At 35.8% G+C, this 20,461-nt stretch overlaps 1 pseudogene; it reads left to right on the forward strand.

Moving 5' to 3' along the window:
• The first annotated feature begins 12,816 nt into the window (after positions 1-12,816).
• LOC122905475 lies at positions 12,817-13,687 on the forward strand (annotated as a pseudogene).
• The last annotated feature ends 6,774 nt before the right edge of the window (positions 13,688-20,461 follow it).

Consider the following 20,461-nt stretch of genomic DNA (forward strand, 5'->3'; position numbering starts at 1 on the left):
GGGTCTGCTTCTCCCTCTGCCCCTCCCCCTGCTTGTGCTCTCCCTTGTGCTCCCTTTCTCTGACAAATGGATAAATAAAATCTTTTTAAAAAAAATTTTTTAAGAAGAATTGGAATTTGGGGCACCTGGGTGGCTCAGTCACTTAAGTGCCCGACTCTTGATCTCAGCTCAGGTCTTGAGCTCAGGGTCATGAGTTGAAGCCCTGCACTGGGCTCCCTGCTGGGTATCAAGTGTACTGGAATGGAAAGAAAGGAAGGAAGGAAGGAAGGAAGGCAGGCAGGAAGGCAGGCAGGCAGCCAGAATTTATTTCTACATCCTTCTACGTTAAGCAGCGAAAGCTAATTGACTCAGGTAGAAAGAAACCCAAGAAAAGGGGAAAAACTGTTGTAATCTTAGTGAGATACAATATTAGCTATGGGAATATCAGTGATGAATGCCCCTTGGGAATTACCAGAACCAGGTGTCAGATGTTCTTAGGACTCTTCTGCATATGGGTCAACGAAGGCTAGGGTTACATTGCACAAAAGACAGCTCCTTGGGAACACTACTGAGAACACTGCCAGAAAAAGAGCTTTAGGAAAGAAAATCACTATCACAGAATCTTGTTCGGGTGTGAAAAGACCTGTGGTGTTGGTCACAGATAATACATTATCCATTAATATCCATCCTTGCTACTATACAGACCACCCCTGTGGTTCCTGAGATCGATTATATATATTTATATATATTTATGTATATGTATCTCCATCCTCTGATGTGAACCCACCTATGTATCTGAATTTCCTCTTTTACCTAGTTCCATACTTTAATACTCTTCCAACTCCCAGGTGATTTTGGCAGAAGAAAGTTTCTCATACCATATGTGATCATCTTTCATGGTAGCAAAATCTAGAAAACAAAAGGATCCCTTTTAAATATCCAAGAGTCTAGAACCCGTGGGACTCAGAAAATAAAATTACCTACTATGTGCAAGGTAGCCAGTTGAAAGAAACATACACATTCTTTGAATGCTATGTCAATTTATGTTCTGGCTCAATTAATTTTCACCAAGCATATGTTCGTAAAATTCATGTAAATCCAGGAAAAAATAAAGAAAAATTTTTTAAGTGTAAGACCTGAATCACCGACATTTTTCCTGAAAATGAGTGAGTTATCTAGCTTGCCGAGATATGACCTAAAAAGTACGTTAAATTGTTTTATTATAAAATATATTTATTACACAAAACCAAGCAAGAATAGAAAGACATTTTTAAAATTCTCATTATTCATGAACTTTAAATTTGAAAAATTTTAGGGTAAAAATGATAGTTAAGGGGCGCCTGGGTGTTTCAGTGGGTTAAGGCGCTGCCTTCTGCTCAGGTCATGATCTCAGGGTCCTGGGATTAAGCTCTGCATCAGGCTCTTTGCTCAGCAGGGAGCCTGATTCATTCTCTCTCTCTCTCTCTCTCTCTCTCTCTCTCTCTGCCTACTTGTGATCTTTCTCTGTCAAATAAATAAATAAAATCTTTAAAAAATGATAGTTAAATTTATCTCTAAACTTAAACACAAAATCAAACCTTTGAATCTATTATGTTTCTGATATGGTATGAACAAAGATTGCATTTTTGGTGGCTCCATCAATGTTAATGAATGGTAGTCACTCTGGTGCAATTCAAGGATGGTAATCAATTTTCAAAAGAGTAAGGTATTCCTAGATTAGATGGTTCTGAAAAGATACATGTTGCATGTTTTTTATTTCATTTTGGAATTGATGATCCATCTAGAAAATAATAAAATAATAAAAATATATTCTATACATACTTGTACTCTAGAAGGTTCATTTCATATTATTTTCAAATGATCAGTTTCCTAGAAACAGGAATCTGGGAACTACGTGTGTGCAGTGTTGCTGAGACCTACTGTGATCATACTCTTCCTCTCTTGGAAGCCAAACTCTGCCTTTTGGGGCAATTCTTACGTAGGAGAGGATTTCTTATCTTTCCTTCAGAAGTAGAGAATCTCCACATTTTCCTCCCCTCAGCCTGTGGCAAACATTTTCTGGATTTTGTTTTGTCTTATTTTCCTCTCCTCTAGCCACATAGGGTCTTCCCACGTGCTCACAGAGACTGGGGCCCTTCCCTGATAGCTTCAAGTGTGTGTTCTGTGGAGAAGAACTATCCTTCTGGGCCATTTTTCTTCCTTCAATGTCAGCAAATTTTTTCCTTTAGGCCTATTCCATTGAGGGAGGCTTTCTTCAGTGCCTGTCTCACCCCTAACCATCATCCTAAGTAGCCAGTAGAGATCTATGAAGAAAGCCTGCCAATGCACCCTCACTCCTTTTGTGTCTGAAGTTCACAGGGCTTCTATTGTCTCCACACTCCATGTTTAGCACCTTTTAAAGTACTGTGTCTACATTACTTTCATCCAATCATGTTGTGCTTGGTGTCCATTTGGCTCATGCTCTGCCAATGTTGGTGTTCCATTTCTCTTTGAAGGGGCTGTTTTTGGTTTTTTTTTTTTTTTTTTGCTTTTTTCCCCAAGAATTCAGGCTACTGGCTTGCCCTGAAAGCTCTGTTCTTCAATAATCCAAAGAAAACTAATTATTTTTAATCTAGCTTTTTCTTGTTGTGAGGGCAGCAGTGACTGGTCTTACCAGCTTTCCACAGCCTTTGTGAAAGTTTTAAGGAAGACAATTTTAAGACTTATTCCACTAAGTTTCTTAGAGGACCCCAGTTAGATTAAACCCCTATTGCCCACAGCATAATACCTACTCTTTGATGACTCTTTACCGAGTTTTCAAACTTTCCCGTCACTTTCTCCTGCTTTCTCTACTCCTCACATCTTTACGGGATTTCCTCCTCCATAAAAAATACCATCACTGGTGGGTGGAAAGGATTTGGCTTAATATCAGCAGTAAATTAATAAGCTCTCTCTCTAACACTGTTCTAAAATCATTTGTTGGATATATTGCCTGGCCCTCCATATTCCTGAACTGTGTATTATTTCTTATAATTCTGTCATAAATTATATTCTCTTTTACTTAAAATTTTATGTATATAAAGACCAATAAGAAAGATGCTTCTGAGTTAAATAAGAATTTCAATAAATTGTAAGCACAAACCTTAAAAACAACTCATTCCACCAAATTCACGTATAAATAGCTACGTCAGAAAAAGGCTATGCACTAGGAAAAAATATGTAACATGTTTTCTATAAATTTCATGGATTATGGCAGCAAGCGCATAAACCTGAGTTTTGGCATTGAATTTTTTTGACAAGAGGCTCAGAGCTCAACTCTTTTATCTGAAGTTCTCTGGCCTTGAAAATATAGTCCTATGTTGTGAGAAAAGAACTTCCCAGAATGTTGTAAATGCATTTGGCTTGAGATAGATCTGAAAAGGTCTAGGAATAGATTGTTTGGGCTTTAGAATTCTATCCTTAAAGTTAGATAAAATAAAGAATGAGAAACAAAAATAACTTCAGATTTCCAAAAAATATTTTTAGGTAAATAATCTCTTATATCTTAATGTAGAACTTTTATTTAACGGGGTGCCTGGGTGGCTCAGTGGGTTAAGCCTCTGCCTTCAGCTCAGGTCATGATCTCAGGGTCCTGGGATCAAGTCCCTCATTGGGCTCTCTGCTCGGCAAGGAGCCTGCTTCCTCCTCTCTCTCTCTCTGCCTGCCTCTCCATCTACTTGTGATCTCTCTCTGTCAAATAAATAAATAAAATCTTTAAAAAAAAAACAACTAAGACTTATTTAGAATGAATGTTTTGAGATTCAGAAAAATCCTACTGATTTCTAATTCTAAATAGTGTATGGCTGGGGCACCTGGGTGGCTCAGTGGGTTAAGCCTCTGCCTTCAGCTCAGGTCATGATCTCAGGGTCCTGGGATCAAGTCCCTCATCGGGCTCTCTGCTCGGCAAGGAGCCTGCTTCCTCCTCTCTCTCTCTCTGCCTGCCTCTCCATCTACTTGTGATCTCTCTCTGTCAAATAAATAAATAAAATCTTTAAAAAAAAAACAACTAAGACTTATTTAGAATGAATGTTTTGAGATTCAGAAAAATCCTACTGATTTCTAATTCTAAATAGTGTATGGCTGGGGCACCTGGGTGGCTCAGTGGGTTAAGCCTCTGCCTTCAGCTCACTTCTCGTGATCTCAGGGTCAGAGGATCAAGCCCTGCATCAGGCTCTCTGCTCAGCGGGGAGCCTGCTTCCCTTCCTCTCTCTCTGCCTGCCTCTCTGCCTACTTGTGATCTGTGTCTGTCAAATAAATAAATAAATATTTTTTAAAAATCTGACAAATTATGGCTATACCTTTCTTCCATCTGAAGTCTGCCTGAAATCTAGATATAATTTTAATGTAATTATTTATAAGAGAATTAAGAAGAGTATTTGATTTTGTTTCGCTTGGCTTAGCTTAGAAAGCAAATCAAACTTTTAAGTAGAAGAACATTTTGTTGCTTATATAATCAGGCATTTCCATAATGACCAAATAGATTTCGAGTCATAGGGAGAACTGGCAGTTGGTAATTTGGGGAGAAGCACTGGATCTCACTTCCTGTGATTTAAAAAACTAATAAATTTCCCGATTTTTAGGGAGAATTAATTTTTTTTGGTACAACAAACACTGGCTATTTGCATCAACTTTTCAGTTGGAAAATTTAAAATAATTTTAAAGGAACTAGAGGATAATTAATAACTCTATTTTATTTCTTAAATATGGCTTATTAGTTTTCCTCAGTGTACATCCCATTTCACATAATTTAAATATATGATCCAACCATAGGTTAATCTTTCTCTTGAGGCTAATGATAAAATCTGAATTGATACTGAACATTCTGCTATAATAAAAGAAAAACACAGCAGAAGGGCAAAAATAAGTGGCAAAAACAGACTTTTTCATCCTCTATGTCAAGTTATTCCTCATCTGAAAACAGATTTTGTAATGTGATTTATTCTTATCAAAATGGAATATAAAATATATTTAATATTATGAATGTAAGTTTCTCAATGGAGATTTAATTTTGCCTTCATTATCTGCACAAAATTATTGTCCTGATTTTTACTATTTTTTTAATTTTTATTTTTACTATTTTATTTAATTATTTTTTAAAAGATTTTATTTATTTATTTGGCAGACAGAGATCAGAAGTAGGCAGAGAGGCAGGCAGAGAGAGAGGAGGAAGCAGGCTCCCTGCTGAGCAGAGAGCCCCGATTTGGGACTCTATCCCAGGATCCTGAGATCATGACCTGAGCCGAAGGCAGAGGCTTCAACCCACTGAACCACCCAAGTGCCCCTATTTTTACTATTTTAATAATGAGCTTTGCATCAAAGACAAAAAGGACAGCACTAATAATGGTGATGGTACAGCATAAAGAACTAGAGAGAAACATAGAGAAACAAATTTAAATGGTTATGAAAATTAATGTGTTGCTTACCTATATACATTAAACATGGAATGACTGAAAAATAATTTACCCTAACCTTACAAAAGCTCCCTGTGTTACATTCTGAAAATCATTTTCTGCAATTAAGTGAGTTCATGTTCCCACAGAGTATTTATGAAGCAGGACAAGTTACATGAAATAAAAAGAAACAAAAAAACCACTTTGGGTATTACATAAAAAAGGTCTGATTTAGAATTAACTAAATATAAAAACAAATGATACATCCAATGTTGTAACTCTTCTGTCAACAAGCAGAGAGAAGTTTCTGTATTTGTGTTTCACAGTAAGGGGATGAATTAATAGGAAAGAGAAGACTGGCTGAGCCCAGGAATCAAGCACTGAAAATTTTCACACCCATAAATATATGAACACACACCAGGACCCACAAAGATCCATACACAAAATACTATTTTGGGAATTAGGTATTAAACCAGTTTGTTAACTGCATAATGATCATCTGTATAATAATATCTAAAATAGTCATTCTTTAAAGTTATATATCAGAAATTAGCTATAGTGAATATTTTTCTCATAGCAACATGTGTTTCTCATAGTAACACAGCACTTGTTACACCTATAATTTTAAAATGGTTTTTTGTCACTATTTACCTAATATCTCTTTATTCTTAAAATCACTGGTGGTACGGATCATAGTCATGTCTGTCCATAATTACCTCAATGTGTAGCCTAGTGCCTACAACATGTGGACACTTAATAGGTATCTACTGAATAAATCTGAATGTTTAAAGAAATTAAAGGATGTGTTCTTGAATGCATCACAGTTTTCCAAACAGTGATAGAAATATAAATAATTTTTCTTGGTATAAGATCAGCACTGAGCTCTAGGTTAAAATTTGTTGTTCAGTACATATTTCTATCAGAATTACCTCACAACTCAAGACAGTAAAGTAACTAAAGTCTTTGGATTAAGTTTGAGATGCTTATGACTCAAGAAAAATGAACAACTACTTTTCTACATTCACAGTATAAAGAGGAAATATTGCTATGAAACAGCATGAGTTTTTGTAAGTACTAGGTATTATACCCCTTTAGGGAAATATTATTATGCTCACTATTATATAGTGATTGAATTGTTCAGTTATTATCTTGACTGTATGTACATGTATGTGTATATATGTATATATATCTATGCACATATATATGTATGTGTGTGTGTGTGTGGCATCTATCATTTGCTTACAGCAACTTAATATTCAATGACCAAAACAGAAATCCTCAAAGAATGAAGTTTGACTTCTAGCAGACTAAGCAGACAATGACCAATAAACATAATCAGTAAGCTGTATGTCAGAACGTGTCATGTACTACAAAAAGGTAGAGTTGGATTGAGAGTTCAGTATCGGGAGGGAAAGGCTTCAGCTTTTAAAAAGATAGTGAGACAACTTCAAGAAGGTTCATTTGAACACAAACTTGTAGACAGTGAGCATGTCAGCCATGTGAATATTCAGGAGGAGTCTATGGCCATACACCCTGAATGCACCTGATCTCGTCTGATCTCGTGAATATTCAGGATAGGCCAAGTACAGAGTAAAGCCAGAGCAAAGGCCCCATGGTAAAAGCAACCATGATGTAAACAGGGAGGCCTACATGGCTGGAATTGGCTGAATCAGGGCAATCATGTGGGAACTTCTGTACTTTTTAAATCTGAAATATTTTTCTTAGTTGTTAAGACACTGATAAAAAGAATTAAAGCTATATATTTTCTTCTAAATTATTTAATATTCAATTTTGTTTGCATGTCTCTCACAGCTTATAAAACACCAGCAGTATTCTAAAAGAACTTATTTCTGATGTTTCTTCCATAAGTCATAGAGGTTCATATGATTTTCTTTCACAGCATCATGTCTTTTAACTGATACTATCTTCTTTCAAAGTTACATCCTCCTCTCCCAATCCAAATTTATCTCAGAGTTTCCTATTTGGTGATGGTCATGTAAGAACAGAACAGCATAGTTGTCTTTCACTTTTTGGTCTCCCTAATTACTCTTACCAGTTTAACCACCAAGGCTTGCTCAGGTATTCTCTAAAAACAGTCTTTTTCATTCTCAGTTCTAATTCTTTAGTGCAGTTTTTATCCCATAACACTCCATCATAACAGCCTTCATAAGCCTCCCAGCTTCCAGTTCACAATCCACTTCTTATTTTTTTTTTATTTTTTAAAGATTTTTATTTATTTATTTGACAGAGAGAGAGATCACAAGTAGGCAGAGAGGCAGGCAGAGAGAGAGAGAGGAGGAAGCAGGCTCCCTGCTGAGCAGAGAGCCCGATGCGGGACTCGATCCCAGGACCCTGAGATCATGACCTGAGCCAAAGGCAGTGGCTTAACCCACTGAGCCACCCAGGCGCCCCACAATCCACTTCTTATACCACTTTCACATTCACTGCGGTTGAGTGTACCATCTTCCATTCAACTATTCTAGCAGGACAAATTGGTAACTGGTGGAAGGTGTTACAGCAGCTCTTGAATCTCATCATCCATCACTGCCCAGCCCCCTTCCTTTACTGTCCCCTATTAACTGGGTAGTAATTTAGCCCTGGCGCCAAGTGGGGCTTGTAAGGGCCTATTCAGCCAGAGCAGCCCCACCCTGGTTGAACTGCCATTTTGTTGTAAAACTTAAATTAACCTTGCCCCCTGCCAGGGGAACTTAACTTAAAAGCAAGTCAGGGAAACAAGTCCCAGGTAACAGCCCAAATACAAGGGTGGGTTAGGTCAGGTGGAGACATTCAATCAGTGGGGGCGCACACTGTCTCCAGCTACCAAGGTGGTGGCTAGTTTCCATGGCTACTGTGGGGTGAATTGTAATTTAATTAGCCACCTGTGTGTGGCCAGGTCCAACCACATGGCCTTTGCTCTATAAAAGTTAGTCTAGAAAGCAAGGAGAGGTCGTCCTCTCTGTAAGGGGCGGCCCCGACCGGTCTGTTTGACCGTCAGTCTGATTCTTGATGCTTGGCGCAAAATAAAGCTTTGCTTGACCTTTGCTTTGTATCAGTCTCGCTCCTTTGACCATGGACCCATTGGACCCATTATTGGGGGACCCAACACTGGGGACCCAACAGGGCTAACTGTATGTTAACACACACCAGCTTGGTATTTTTAGTGGTTTTTCAATATTCTTAAGCCAAAATGCTCACTTCTAGTGCTGACCGAAGCAGAAGAAAAGGAATGAGAAACCGGATCTATGACCATATTTAAGAGACAAGATTGTAAGCGTGAGAATAATTGTGGGGTGGGAAATCTGCAGGATAAACAGAGTTAGGAAGTAAAGGTTGATGCAACACACCAAAAAGTGACATCATTTCCTAGGGAAACCAAAGAAAAGCAAGGTGCCCAGGTGTTTCAGAAGAAAAGACAACATCTTTTTCCAGCAAAGACTAGATTACATTTGTTTGCAGTGATTTTATGAATAAGGTATATAAAATATCTGTAGCTTGAAATGTCAAAGATATAAAAATATCAAATCTATGAAAAGGAAAGTCTAGAATGGAAGAGGTATAGCTGTGCCATTGTCATATTCCATTAAAATTTAACTGAACTTGAATTAAATGTCTAAAGAAAAGGTTGAATTAAGAAATAGAACTTAGACATAGACAGAGTTACTTTCCATTCACATAAAAGAGAAATCAGTTTCCAACAAGTGGATGATTTTTCATTACATTACATTTTTTTTTACCCCAAATATTCAACCATTCTATATCTTAGAACTTAACCCATGATTTATAACCTTCAAATAATTTGTGCTATATAACCAGAGTTATAAAGTTGAATGACTTGGTAAGCTAGCATAATGTCACAAAGACAAGGCTAAGCCACATGGCCTAGATTTGAGAGTCAAGTAAATGTAATTTCCGCAAGACATTTTATCTTCATAGGTCTCACAGATTTACATTTGAAGTGATTATGTTGCTTTGTTGATCTCTAGGGCCCAGTCCTGAATAGTGGCCTTGAGAACAAAGAAAGAAAAAAAAAAGTGTGTGTGTGTGTGTGTATTCTTTATATGTATATATTAAAAGCCACACAATTCAATTGGAAAGTATAACACAGCTCACTTACTTCAATTATTTCTATTAAATCAAGGATTTGTGGATCTGTGGTCAGGCAATTCTCCCAAGGTCATTGTTACATGTAATGTTCACTTTATATGAAACCAAACAGTAATTTAAGGAGCTCCAGAGTACGTGACTCCATTACAAAAATTTACTTGGCTGCATTTGTTACAATTAAGAATGAGAAAAAATTAATGTTTCCTGCAGAACATTAGTTTCTGAAAATGCTAAACACACAAATACTTCTGTTCTTTTTCCTATCCTATCAACATGGTCATAATTAAGTTACAGCCTTAAATTCAATATGGAAAAAACAATTCCGTATGGATGGCATGCATATTCATGAAAGTGATCTAAGTCTCCTCAACAGGAGGATAGAATATATATCTTATAATTTTTTGTCAATTATTAAGTTAAATAAATTAAAAATAGACATGTATATAAAGTTTTTATAACTGGGGTAAAAACTATGTGCAAAAATACTATGTTACATTCTTGACTATACTACAAAGTTAAAGTACAGAATTTAAAAAGATTATTTTAATATAATTTTAATGATTTTAGGAAGCATGTGGTCTGAAACTCTCTCTCTCATTCTCTCAGCTCTCTATGGGGAAGATTCAAACAAAAGCCATAAGGAAAATCTTAAATAACTGGGTAACAAACCCAACCCACAGAACACTTCTGTGGCAAGAAGAATTCTAAGATGGACCCACCCATGAGCTCCACTTTCTGTTATTACATCCATGATTGGTATACATTATATGATAAAAGATATTTTGAAGATGTAATTACTGTTACTAATCAATTGACCCCAAGATCAACAGATTATCTGGGTGGATCAAGACTAATCAGATGAATCCTTTAAAAGCATTATTTTCTCAGGCTGATAATGAAAGAGAAAGTAAGAGAAATCTAAGTTCAGGAAGGATATTATGAGAGAGAAAGAGGGAGGGAAAGAGATTTCATTGATGGTTTAAAGATGGAGGAGGTTTATGGAAAGAAGTAGAGTCAGTTCTAGAAGCAGAGAATGATCCTAGTTGACATCCAACAAGAAAATTAAGTCCCAGTTCCATGACAGAACTGTACTGAATTCTACCAAATAACCTAAAGGAACTTGAAAATAGATTCTTTCCCAAAGCCCCCCCAAACTAAGAGGCTATTGCAGTGACACTTGGGTCTCAAATTTGTGAGACATTAGGTAGAGCACCCAGTAATGCCCACTCAGACTTCTGACCTACAGAACTATGGAGTAATAAATGGGTGGTGTCTTAAGTTGCTAAGTTTGTGGAAAACTGTCAGGCAAAAATAGGAAACTACTATTACATCTACAGCCTCAGGTTCATACCACATACAAAAATAATCGGTAAATTAATTAGAAACCTAAGGAGGGAAAAAAGCTCCATTTAAAAAAAAAGTATGGGAAAATGTCTTATAACCTCAGATTTTTTTTTTAAGATTTTATTTATTTGACAGATCACAAGAAGGCAGAGAGGCAGACAGAGGTCGGGGGGTGGGGGGAAGCAGGCTCCCGGCTGAGCAGAGAGCCCGATGTGGGGCTCGATCTCAGGACCCTGAGATCATGACCTGAGCTGAAGGCAGAGGCATTAACCCACTGAGCCACCCAGGTGCCCCATATAACCTCAGATTTTTAAAAACAGATTCTTAAAGAGAAAAATTAAGAAACACAAAAACTAAGGAAAACATTAATAAATTTGAGTACACTGAAAATATCAAAAAAAGTCATACTCAAAGTAGAGACAAATTATACTCTGTAAGAAGACAATTTAAACATATATTTTAAATGATCATTTTGTGATTATAATACATTTAAAGACATTAAAAATCATTAAAAGTCAATCCAATTGAAAAATTGGAAAATCATGCAGAAAGAGAAATTATATAAAAACTGTATTGGTTTCTATCTACTTGAAAATTGCTCAATATCAGAAGTGGAGAAATGCAATTTTTTAGAAAGTGATATACTATTTATGCCCACCATATTGACCAAAATTGAAGTCTCTTGATGTGAAACAGTCTGGGTATCAAAGAAAAATCTATATGATATTTTGGAAACTGAATTATTATACTTACTTTGGAATCTAATTTGAGATTATCTAACAATGTTGAAGGTACCGATTTCCACTAGTCAACTATCTTATTTCTAGGTTACTCCTAAGAGCAACTTTGACATAGGTTCATGTGAAGAATTCCAACTTTGCTTCTAGTGAAAAATTTTTGCCTTCTTAAATTGTGATCTTCTGGTAGAATGTGTAAAATAGGAATGCTATTAAGGTACAAGCACAAGACACTGTTCATTTTAAGTAAGTCTCAAGATCCTAAAATTGTGAATACATTATTTTTGAGCATTACATGGGATTTTTTCACTGTTTCTCTTTTTTTTTTTTTTAAAGATTTTTATTTATTTATTTGATAGACAGAGAGAGATCACAAGTAGGCAGAGAGGCAGGCAGAGAGAGAGGGGGGAAGCAGGCTCCCTGCTAAGCAGAGAGCCCGATGTGGGGCTTGATCCCAGGACCCTGAGATCATGACCTGAGCTGAAGGCAGAGGCTTAAACCACTGAGCCACCCAGGCGCCCCTCACTGTTTCTCTTTTAAATACAACTTTTCTAACATTAAGCCAGACACACAAAAACATAAACACACACACGCGCGCGCGCAAACACGTGCCTCTCACCAACAGCGAATTTATTTATCTGGCAAATAAAAGTACTTTATAATGCCACATAAATATAATTTTAAGAGGTATTCTAAGAAAGCTTTTCTCAAATCACGAGTCACAGCACCAAAGATTCATCGCAGGACTTCCTCCTTTCCCTAACTATTCATGAAGGATAAAGGGTGGCATTGGGTATGGGTTAAATTGGTCTTTATTTGAATTATCTGAATTAGAAATACTTTGGACAATGGTCCATAAGAGTAATGGCAATTCTTGCTTAACAACTAACAATCTTTAATAACTCAAATATTACCAAAAAATATTGTTTTGAGACAAGGTCTTATTTTTTATTACTTTACTATTTTTTTGTTTAAGGGATTAAACTCATGACCCTGAGATGAGATCAAGACCTGAGCGGAGATCAAGAGTCAGACACTTAAACAACTGAGGCACCCAGGTGCTCCTGAGAGAAGGTTTTATTGAGGGAAGGTGAAGAGAGCTTTGGGAAGAAATTTTGAAAAATAAGGCAACTTTTAAAAATATAATTAAATGCAGGGTGAGAGACACCAGGGACTCAGGAGGGACATGTCCACTCCTCTTTTTGCATGCTTTTTCGGGGGCATTTACACTCTTTCTTCCTTTTATGGCCTCCTTTACCCACATTTACTCCAGTGGAGGTATTTTGCTCTTAACCAACTCCTACCTCTTCAAACAGAGTATAACAAGAACCAAAGCTGAATACTCCTATGTCAATGCCACCAAACTCCTATTCAAGGGAACCAAGGCTAAGAGTAAGAAGAAAAAGAGTTAAGAGAAGAAGGAAAAAAAAAAAAAAAGAAAGAAAGAAAAAGATGAAGAAACTCAACTCAGTATTGTTGTAATCTGTTGGACCATAACAAACTCCAGTGAAATTTCAGGGACCAGAGCAACTGAAATGGATAAAGGAATGTACATACAACACTCGAGAATGGTGGATTTTTTTATACTGGGAGCACCACATAAAGAAAATCATGAGGGCCCTAGTCCTTCAGAGCAGTTTACAACTATCATCCTGCCTGATTCCTGAATTACACTGAAATCTGGCTACATCTCCATTGATCCCTTGGTATCAATTTACGTGGACTTATTATGGGGTTGCAACTGGACCAAGACAACAATGGGAACTGGTCTTTCAGGATGAGAAAAATGCTTTATTGGCCTCAAATAGCTGCTTTAGTAGATGCAATGAAGCAGGCAATGTGGAGGCAAAAAGTAAAAACATCAGGAGAAGAAGATAAAGCTTAGATCCCGTGCTGGAAGAGAAACTAAGAAAAAAGATGATATTCCAGAAGAAGACAAAAGAAATGTTAGATAATGTGACATCAGTTGTGCAAAGAAATGTCAGAGTTTCTAAGACCACAAACTTAAAATAAGTAAAGAAGACAGTAAAATTCTCAAAAGGCCTAGAATGATGGGTTTTTCATCAATCACTTCTGGACAGAACAAAACTGAAAGCTGACAGATACTGTAAATGACCAGAATTTTTGTTTGTCTCTTTTTGTTTGTTTTTCTCTGAATAAAATAGTCAGTGGAAGTGTTTTACAGGATATACACACACACACACACACACAAAATACACAAAATTAAATGTGAATATTTATATTCATCCTAGAGTATTTTATTAGCTGGCTCCAAATTTTTCAAGTTATCCTAAATAAAATTCAGAGTTTAAAACTTGTTTCTTTCCTCCACCCATGGAGGGTTCTTAGTAAGGTACTTAAGATCTACTTTATGAGAATTCATACTCTTGGAGTAGATAGATTTCTATTTCCCTGATGATTATAGCTAAAACCCCTTAAGACACAATTTTCCCCCCCTGGGTTTATATAGGTTTTAAATATATAAAGGAAACCTAAAAAGAATTGAAAGGTGAGAAGAAGGCAGAAAAAGCTAGGAATCTTGACCCTTGAGAAATGATATGTGATGATTTTCCTAGGATTTCTTTATAACAAGTATAAACAAGACTGGGTGCTAGAGAAACTGGCAACATAGAAAAACCAAGTTACTTGAGTTATGTGAAAAGCAGAGATTCTACCCCCACCCAATAGTAATAAAATGCCCCTCTTGTCCCCACTGGGGTGATAGCAAGGAGGCTGACTGAAAAGGTGGGACTTTCCCTACATTTTGGAAGTTATGATCCTCATTCACACAGCATCAGTGTAAGCAGTGTCAAGAGCAGTAACAAAGGAGTGGCACTGAGAGAAGCCTAGTGGGGGGTCTAAACGCTTAACCTGGCCCAACAGTAATGATGGTCCTCTGCCCACCACCTCAGGATATCAATGGAAGCTGAACAGGAAACCTGGACTTCCATTCACATGTGAAAGTAACAGGTATTGTTTTTTTTTCCCTTCTTGAAACAACTGTATTAAAAATTAGAGTGTCTCATAAAATAAACAGGCAGCCTTATTAAAGAAATAGAAGTTATAAACAAAATAATGAATACTGTTACGCTGAAAATAAATAAAAAATAAATTAACAAAAAAAAGAAACAAATGGAAACTGAAAGACATAAAGCCACAGTAACAAAAATTTTAAACCCAATGGATGGATTTCACACAATGAAGAGGACATTGTGAGGATTGTTAGACTGGAAGACAGAATAGAAATTAGCTAACATGGAGGACATTGGGAGATGGAGAGAAGTGAGTTGGGGGAAATCGGAGGGGGGAACAAGCCATGAGAGACTGTGGACTCTGAGAAACAAACTGAAGGTTTTGGAGGGGAGGGGGGGTTGAGTGAGCCTGGTGATGGGTATGATGGAGGGCAAGTATTGTATGGAGCACAGGGTGTGGTGCATAAACAATGAATTTTGGAACACTGAAATAAAAATTAAATAAAATTTTAAAAACTTAAAAGAAATTACCTGGCCTAAACAACAGAAAGAAAATGAACTTTAAAACAAAATAAAACAAAACAAAAACAAAAAAGGGACAGAGCCTGAGGGACATGTGGGACTATAACAAAAGATCTAAAATCCCAGGAGGAAAGGAGAAGAAAGAAGATGGTACTAAAAATCATTCAGTAAAATAATGGTTAAGAACTTCTTAAATTTGGCAAAAAACAAAACAAACAACAACAACAACAAAAAAAAAAACCCCTACGGATTTAAGCTAGCAAACTCTAATAAGGATAAGTCACAGCGAGATGCATTAAATTCAACTTCTGAAAAATTAAAGACAGAAAACAAATCTTGAAAGTAGCAGTGTGGGGGACAGAAAACCCACCTTAACTCCAGGGGAAAATTAACTCTAATGAAAACAGAAAAGAAAAAAGAAAAGGAGAGTAATAAAGAGGCACTGTATTTCCAAGTTAAGAACAAAAGAACTATCAACCCAGAATCTTATATTCAGTGAAAATACACTTTAGTAAAGAAGGAGAAATCAAAATATAATAGGATGAAGGAAAACTAGAATTTGTCATATATATGTGTATATATATGCATGCCATACACACATGCATACAAACACACTAAGAGAATGGCTAAAGAAAATTCTCTCAACAGAAAGGAAATTATAATGAAACTTAGAACATCAAAAGGAAAAAAAAACCTGAAAAACATGATAAACATATGGATAAATACAACAGACTTTCTAAGTCTTGATATTTATAACTTATACTTGAAATATATATATATATAATATAGTAACAGATTAAATAAGTATGTATGTGTAACACCTAGAGTAATTACTAAAAGAGCTACACAAAGGGATACACTCAAAAACAATAGTGCTAAATAAAAAGGGAACTGTAAATTTGTTTAAGGAACCCAAAGAGAGGCAGAAACAATAAAACAGATACAAACAAGCAAACAAAAAAAATCAAACAGAAAACAAAAAAGTGAAATTGTGGACTTCAGTCCTATAATTGTCAGTTATTATATTAAACATAGATGTTCCAAATACAGAAGGTAAAAGACAGAATTGCAGAGTGGTTAATAACATGAAACTAACTAAATGTCTATCTAAGAAACTCATTTCCAGAAAATGATACAGGGATGTTAAAAGTAAAACTATGGAAATGAGTAGATCATGAGCATATTAACCAAAAGGAAGCATGAATGGCTATATTAATGTCATATAAAGTAGAACTCAGAACAAAGAAAATTACCAGAGAAAAAGAGGGACATTACATATTGGTAAGAGAATCTATTTACCAAGAAAATACAGCAATCCTAAATGTGTATGCACCAAACAAAAGTGCTGCAAAATATGTGAAGTAATCACTGATAAACAGAGAGAAGAAGTAGAAAAATGCTCAATTATAGCTGGAGATTTCCCTCCTCTCAAGAAATGTTAGAAGAACTAGAGAGAAAATTAGTAAGGATATAGAAGAATGCAACAATACCATCAACCAACAGGTATCATAAACATTACAGAAAACTCCACCCCGCGATACCAGAATATACATTATTTTCAAGTTCCTATACAACAAATACCAAAATATACCATACCCTGGGCCATAAAACAAACCTCAGTATATCTGAAATAACTAAAATAACTCAGAATATATACAACTACAATGGAATCGGTCTAGAAATCAATTGAGAATGGTAACAGAAAAATCCCCAAACACTTGGCCATTGAACAACATACTTCTAAATAACCCATTCATCAAAGAGCAAATCTCAGAAGAAATTTCTAAAAATGCGTCAATGAATGAAATTGAAAATACAACCTATACAAATTTTTAAGATACAAAGCAGTGCTGCAAGGGAAATTTATAGCACTAACTGCTTACATTAAAAAAAAAAAAAAGTAAAATCTCTAAATAAGAATCTAAACGCTCATTAGAGAAACTAAATATAAGAACAAAATAAACCTTAAAATAAGCAGAAGGAATGGAGTAAGAGCCCGAATTAATGAATTTGAAAAAGCAAAAAGAAAATGAGAAAATCAACAAAACAAAGAGCTGATTCTTTGTAAAGATCAATAAAATTAACAAGCTTCTAGCAATATTGACAAAGAAGAGAGAAGACAGAAATTAGCAATATCAACAATGAAATAGGTATCACTACAGACCCCTCATTATTAAAAACACAAGACAGTAATAAAAACAACCCTACACAGATAGATTGGACAACTTAGATGAAGTGAAGTAATTCTTTAAAAAATAAATAAATAAATAAAATAACTTGGGGCACCTGGGTGGCTCAGTAGGTTAAGCCTCTGCCTTCAACTCAGGTCATGAGCTCAGGGTCCTGGGATCGAGCCCCGCATCCGGCTCTCTGCTCAGCAGGGAGCCTGCTTCCCCTCTCTCTCTCTGCCTGGCTCTCTGCTTACTTGTGATCTCTGTCAAATAAATAAGTAAAATCTTAAAAAAAAAAAACTTACTAAGTCACCCATTATGAAACAAAAGTTTTGAAAAGCTTTATAATTACTAAAGAAATTGGATTCCTAACTTTAAAATCTCCTGAAAAGAAATTTCCAGGTCCAGATAATTTCCCCATAGAATCCTATCAAAATGTGAACACTAATTCTACTTGATCTTCTGAAAACAGAATTGAGAACATATCTCAATTCATTTTATGAGTGAATATTACCTTAATACACAAATTAGCCAAAGAATAAAGGGGAAAACTATGGACCAATAGCTCTCCTGAATATAGATGTCAAAGCCTCTAACAAAACATTATCAAATACATTTCAGCAATCTATAAAAATAATTACATACACTGTCACATGAGGTTTATCTCAGGGATACAAGGATGGTTCAATATTTGGAAAACAATCATTGTAATCCACCTACCATATTATTGGGGTAAAGAAAAACTAAAAAGATCAGATTAACTGATGTAGAAAAAGTATTGGACAATATTCAACACCTATTCATCAAAACAACAACATTAACAAACAGAAAGTGAAAATAGCCAGGAATTTCTTCGACTTGATAAAAAATACCAACAATCCTATAATTAACGGCATATTTAATGATGAAAGGCTAAATGCCACCGAACTGCTTTCCACAGTGGTTTCATTACTTCACCTTCTCACCGACAATGTATAAGGATTCAAATTTCCCCATTCATCATTGTCAACACTTCTTCCCCATTTTTTGTGTTTTCTCTACTTTTTATTAGTCTTCCTTTCCTATTTTTTTACTACTCATCAAAAAGTGCTACCTTGTGGTTTTTGATTTTCATTTACTTAATGACTAATGATGCTGAGCAAGTTTCCATATTCTTATTAATCCTTTGTGCAACTTCTTTGGAGAAATGTCTGTTCAAGTTCTTTGTCAATATTCAGCTGAATTTGTTGTTATTGTGAAGTCATGAAGGTACAAAAGGGAATGAAGCCTTGATACATGCTACAGCATAAATGGACCTCAAAATATGACATTAAGTAAGAGAAGAAAGACACAAAAGTTCAAGTAATATATAATTCCATTTATATGAAATATCCAGAAGAGGTAAATTCATAGTGACTAACAGCAGAGTTTAGTGATTACTCGATGCTAGAGGGAGAAAAGTGGAAAGTGACTACTTAAAGGGTATGGAGTTTTCTTTTGAGGTGGTAAGAATGTTTTGGCATTTGATAAAGAATGATTTGACTTTACAACATTGTGAATGTACTAACTACCAGTCTTGTAGTTTTTAAATGGCTAATTACATGTTATTAAGTTTCATCTCCATTTTAAAAAGTAGGAAAAAAAAACCAATAGTAGCTAATCTTAAGAGGTGGCAGAGACTGAAATGGAGTATAAGAAGGGCTTTTAGGGTGTCAGTGGGTGCTCTGTTTCTTAGATTGGGTAACTGATTTTCAGAGGAGTCAGTATCTGAAATGCTCTATATTAATAATAGGTACACTTTTATATAAATGTCATCCTTTAAAAGTCCATTAAAAAAAAAAAGAAAGAAGGGGCACCTGGGTGGCTCAGTGGGTTAAGCTGCTCAGGTCATGATCTCAGGGTCCTGGGATGGAGTCCTGCATCGGGCTCTCTGCTCAGCAGGGAGCCTGCTTCCCTTCCTCTCTCCTTCTGCCTGCCTCTCTGCCTACTTGTGATCTCGGTCTGTCAAATAAATAAATAAAATCTTAAAAAAAAATAAAATATTCCAAGGAAGTTAGGACTCCTTCCTTTTTTAAAATATTGAAATAGCCATGTATAGTATCATACTACCAATAAGTGTAGCACCAAAATTTTGGCGTAATTCCTAAACTCTCACCATTACATTACTCTAGAGCTCAAAACAGATTCCTGTGGCTATGTTATCATCTATAAATCTTATACTGACTATTCTCATTAGGCTAGTTCTCAAAAGCTATAGCAGTTTTGTTTTTTACAGTTTTCAAGTCACTAATAAGTTTTGCTTATGAAAAATATTGCATGAAGATACATCCAAGTGTAGGTATACACCAAATATTATGGAGTTGAAAAGAAAAAGAATTTAAAATAAAGTAGAATATTGACTGGCCAATTTAATGTACTAACTGATCTTTTATCCATGGTTTCAACAGAGCTAGAGAATATGTAATTTCTTTCCATAATGGATTATCACCTGGCCTCAAATGCCTTTTTTTTTTTAGTTCAATTATTCTATTACTTTTGTTTGGTTTGTAGGGAACAGAATTGAACAGTTTACCTAATTAAAATTCCAAACGCAAAAAAACATCTCCCCAAAAGCACACTGCCACTCTCCTAATTGAGCACTCTACTTTCTCATTAATGCAGTTGGTTTAGATGAAAGTGCTATTGTATTAGCAGAATCCTTTGTTTCCTTTTCGTTGATTCCCACAACCCTATCTTCGTTGGTAATTTCTCTTTTTCCCCTAAGGCTGCTCCGAAAAAAAGTAAGAACAGCTGACAACTTCCTTGAATTATTTGTATTAAATCCATCTTTTCTCATTTCATCTGTCATATATCTGCCTGAAGGAATGCAACTGCAGCTTTCTTGAAATGCTCTGCCTTAAGCCAGCACTTTTGTGTGGTGAAGAGAGGAGCGTACCCCAAGAAAACTGGTAGTTACTAAGTCTTTAACTTCTGCACTTACACCATCAGCTTATGGGACACACACACAAACACACACAGAGGTGGTATGTGTACACAGGTGTCTGACTACAGAACCTATCATCTGTTTTTATGAACATCTGTACTTTTAAAACGGTATTGATGCCCTTGTAGGTTTCCACAGTGTTCTTAACTATGTATAGATGTGCTTACCTCGGTTACCCACAAATACTACCTACAAAGACAGGTTTCAATGTGGATTTTAAGCTATGAAATACCACGTTGATGGGATGATAAATAATTCACAT

Source organism: Neovison vison, chromosome 4 (genome assembly GCF_020171115.1).
Source record: "Neovison vison isolate M4711 chromosome 4, ASM_NN_V1, whole genome shotgun sequence".
Classification (NCBI taxonomy): Eukaryota; Metazoa; Chordata; class Mammalia; order Carnivora; family Mustelidae; genus Neogale; species Neogale vison.